Genomic DNA, 5000 nt, shown 5'->3' with positions numbered 1-5000 from the left:
AGACAGAGACGGAGACAGAGACAGAGACAGAGACAGAGACAGCGACAGCGACAGAGACAGGGACAGAGAGAGAGACAGACACAGAGACTGAGACAGGGACAGAGACAGAGATAGCGAGAGAGACAGATATAGAGACAGAGACAGAGATTGAGACAGAGACAGAGACAGACAGAGACAGAGACAGAGACAGAGACAGAGACAGAGACCGAGACAGAGACAGAGATAGAGACGGAGACGGAGACAGAGACAGAGACAGAGACAGAGACAGAGACAGAGACGGAGACAGAGACAGAGACAGAGACAGAGACAGAGACAGAGACGGAGACAGAGACAGAGACAGAGACAGACACAGAGACAGAGACAGAGACAGAGACGGAGACGGAGACAGAGACAGAGACAGAGACGGAGACAGAGACGGAGACAGAGACAGAGACAGCGACAGAGACAGAGACAAAGACAGAGACAGAGACAGAGACAGAGACAGAGACAGAGACAGAGACAGAGACAGAGACAGAGACGGAGACAGGGACAGAGACAGAGACAGAGACAGAGACAGAGAAAGAGACAGAGACAGAGTCAGAGACAGAGACAGAGACAGAGACAGCGACAGAGACAGAGACAGAGACAGAGACAGAGACAGAGACAGAGACAGAGACAGAGACAGAGACGGAGACAGAGACAGAGACAGAGACAGAGACAGAGACAGAGACAGAGACAGCGACAGCGACAGAGACAGGGACAGAGAGAGAGACGGAGACAGAGACTGAGACAGAGACAGAGACAGAGATAGCGAGAGAGACAGAGATAGAGAGAGAGACAGAGATTGAGACAGAGACAGAGACAGACAGAGACAGAGACAGAGACAGAGACAGAGACAGAGACAGAGACAGAGACAGAGACAGAGACAGAGACAGAGACAGAGACAGAGACAGAGACAGAGACAGAGACAGAGACAGAGACAGAGACAGAGACAGAGACAGAGACAGAGACAGAGACAGAGACAGAGATAGAGACAGAGACAGAGACAGAGACGGAGACAGAGACAGAGACGGAGACAGAGACAGAGACAGAGAAAGAGACAGAGACAGAGACAGCGACGGAGACAGAAACAGAGACAGAGACAGAGAGGTCGAGAGAGACAGAGATAGAGACGGAGACAGAGACAGAGACAGAGACGGCGAGAGAGACAGAGACAGAGACAGAGACAGATACAGAGACAGAGACAGAGACAGAGACAGAGACAGAGACAGAGACAGAGACAGAGACAGAGACAGAGAAAGAGACAGAGACAGAGACAGAGACAGAGACAGAGACAGAGACAGCGACAGAGACAGAGACAGAGACAGAGACAGAGACAGAGACAGAGACAGAGACGGAGACAGAGACAGAGACAGAGACAGAGACAGAGACAGAGATAGAGACAGCGACAGCGACAGAGACAGAGACAGGGACAGAGAGAGAGACAGAGACAGAGACTGAGACAGAGACAGAGACAGAGATAGCGAGAGAGACAGAGATAGAGAGAGAGACAGAGATTGAGACAGAGACAGAGACAGACAGAGACAGAGACAGAGACAGAGACAGAGACAGAGACGGAGACAGAGACAGAGACAGAGACAGAGACAGAGACAGAGACAGCGACAGCGACAGAGACAGGGACAGAGAGAGAGACAGAGACAGAGACTGAGACAGAGACAGAGACAGAGATAGCGAGAGAGACAGAGATAGAGACAGAGACAGAGACAGAGACTGAGACAGCGAGAGAGACAGAGACAGAGACAGAGACAGAGACAGAGACAGAGACAGAGACAGAGACAAAGACAGAGGCAGAGACAGAGACGGCGAGAGAGACAGAGATAGAGACAGAGACAGAGACAGAGACAGAGATAGAGACAGAGACAGAGACAGACACAGATACAGAGACAGAGACAGAGACAGAAGCAGAGACAGAGACAGAGACAGAGACGGAGGCAGAGACAGAGACAGAGACAGAGACAGAGACAGATACAGATACAGAGACAGAGACAGAGACAGATACAGAGACAGAGACAGATGCAGAGACAGACACAGACACAGAGACAGAGACAGATACAGAGACAGAGACAGAGACAGAGACAGAGACAGAGACAGAGACAGAGACAGATACAGATACAGAGACAGAGACAGATACAGAGACAGAGACAGATGCAGAGACAGACACAGAGACAGAGACAGATACAGAGACAGAGACAGAGACAGAGACAGAGACAGAGACAGAGACAGAGACAGAGACAGAGACAGAGGCAGAGGCAAAGGCAGAGGCAGAGACTGCGACAGAGACAGTGACGGCGAGAGAGACAGAGATAGAGACAGAGACAGAGACAGAGACAGAGACAGAGACGGAGACAGAGACAGAGACAGAGACAGAGACAGAGACAGACAGAGACAGAGACAGAGACAGAGACAGAGACAGAGACAGAGACAGAGACAGAGACAGAGACAGAGACAGAGACAGAGACAGAGACAGAGACAGAGACAGAGACAGAGACAGAGACAGAGACAGAGACAGAGACAGAGACGGAGACAGATACAGAGACAGAGAAAGAGACAGAGACAGAGACAGCGACGGAGACAGAAACAGAGACAGAGACAGAGAGGTCGAGAGAGACAGAGATAGAGACGGAGACAGAGACAGAGACAGAGACGCCGAGAGAGACAGAGACAGAGACAGAGACAGATACAGAGACAGAGACAGAGACAGAGACAGAGACAGAGACAGAGACAGAGACAGAGACAGAGACAGAGACAGAGACAGAGACAGAGACAAAGACAGAGATAGAGACAGCGACAGCGACAGAGACAGAGACAGGGACAGAGAGAGAGACAGAGACAGAGACTGAGACAGAGACAGAGACAGAGATAGCGAGAGAGACAGAGATAGAGAGAGAGACAGAGATTGAGACAGAGACAGAGACAGACAGAGACAGAGACAGAGACAGAGACAGGGACAGAGACGGAGACAGAGACAGAGACAGAGACAGAGACAGAGACAGAGACAGCGACAGCGACAGAGACAGGGACAGAGAGAGAGACAGAGACAGAGACTGAGACAGAGACAGAGACAGAGATAGCGAGAGAGACAGAGATAGAGACAGAGACAGAGACAGAGACTGAGACAGCGAGAGAGACAGAGACAGAGACAGAGACAGAGACAGAGACAGAGACAGAGACAGAGACAGAGACAAAGACAGAGGCAGAGACAGAGACGGCGAGAGAGACAGAGATAGAGACAGAGACAGAGACAGAGACAGAGATAGAGACAGAGACAGAGACAGACACAGATACAGAGACAGAGACAGAGACAGAAGCAGAGACAGAGACAGAGACAGAGACGGAGGCAGAGACAGAGACAGAGACAGAGACAGAGACAGATACAGATACAGAGACAGAGACAGATACAGAGACAGAGACAGATGCAGAGACAGACACAGACACAGAGACAGAGACAGATACAGAGACAGAGACAGAGACAGAGACAGAGACAGAGACAGAGACAGAGACAGAGGCAGAGGCAAAGGCAGAGGCAGAGACTGCGACAGAGACAGTGACGGCGAGAGAGACAGAGATAGAGACAGAGACAGAGACAGAGACAGAGACAGAGACAGAGACGGAGACAGAGACAGAGACAGAGACAGAGACAGCGACAGCGACAGAGACAGGGACAGAGAGAGAGACAGAAACAGAGACTGAGACAGAGACAGAGACAGAGATAGCGAGAGAGACAGATATAGAGACAGAGACAGAGATTGAGACAGAGACAGAGACAGACAGAGACAGAGACAGAGACAGAGACAGAGACAGAGACAGAGACAGAGACAGAGACAGAGACCGAGACAGAGACAGAGATAGAGACGGAGACGGAGACAGAGACAGAGACAGAGACAGAGACAGAGACAGAGACAGAGACGGAGACAGAGACAGAGACAGAGACAGAGACAGAGACAGAGACAGAGACGGAGACGGAGAGAGAGACAGAGACAGAGACAGACACAGAGACAGAGACAGAGACAGAGTCAGAGACAGACATAGAGACAGAGACAAAGGGCAGGGACTGAGGCAGAGACGGAGACAGATACAGAGACAGAGACTGAGACAGAGACAGAGACAGAGACAGAGACAGAGACAGAGACAGAGACAGAGATAGAGACAGAGACAGAGACAGAGACGGAGACAGAGACAGAGACGGAGACAGAGACAGAGAAAGAGACAGAGACAGAGACAGCGACAGAGACAGAAACAGAGACAGAGACAGAGACAGAGACAGAGACAGTGACAGAGACAGAGACAGAGACAGAGACGGCGCGAGAGACAGAGATAGAGACAGAGACAGAGACAGAGACAGATACGGCGAGAGAGACAGAGATAGAGACAGAGACAGAGACAGAGACGGAGACGGAGACAGAGACCGAGACAGAGACAGAGACAGAGACAGAGACAGAGACAGAGACAGAGACAGAGACAGAGACAGAGACAGAGACAGAAACAGAGACAGATACAGCGACAGAGACAGAGACAGAGACAGAGACAGAGACAGAGACAGAGACAGAGGCAGAGACAGAGACAGAGATAGAGACAGAGACAGAGACAGAGACGGAGACAGAGACAGAGACGGAGACAGAGACAGAGACAGAGAAAGAGACAGAGACAGAGACAGCGACGGAGACAGAAACAGAGACAGAGACAGAGAGGTCGAGAGAGACAGAGATAGAGACGGAGACAGAGACAGAGACAGAGACGGCGAGAGAGACAGAGACAGAGACAGAGACAGAGACAGACACAGAGACAGAGACAGAGACAGAGACAGAGACAGATACAGATACAGAGACAGAGACAGAGACAGAGACAGAGACAGAGACAGAGACAGAGACAGAGACAGAGACAGAGAAAGAGACAGAGACAGAGACAGAGACAGAGACAGAGGCAGCGACAGAGACAGAGACAGAGACAGAGACAGAGACAGA

This window comes from Megachile rotundata, chromosome 3 (genome assembly GCF_050947335.1).
Source record: "Megachile rotundata isolate GNS110a chromosome 3, iyMegRotu1, whole genome shotgun sequence".
Lineage (NCBI taxonomy): Eukaryota > Metazoa > Arthropoda > Insecta > Hymenoptera > Megachilidae > Megachile > Megachile rotundata.
This window is presented reverse-complemented; position numbering follows the sequence as displayed.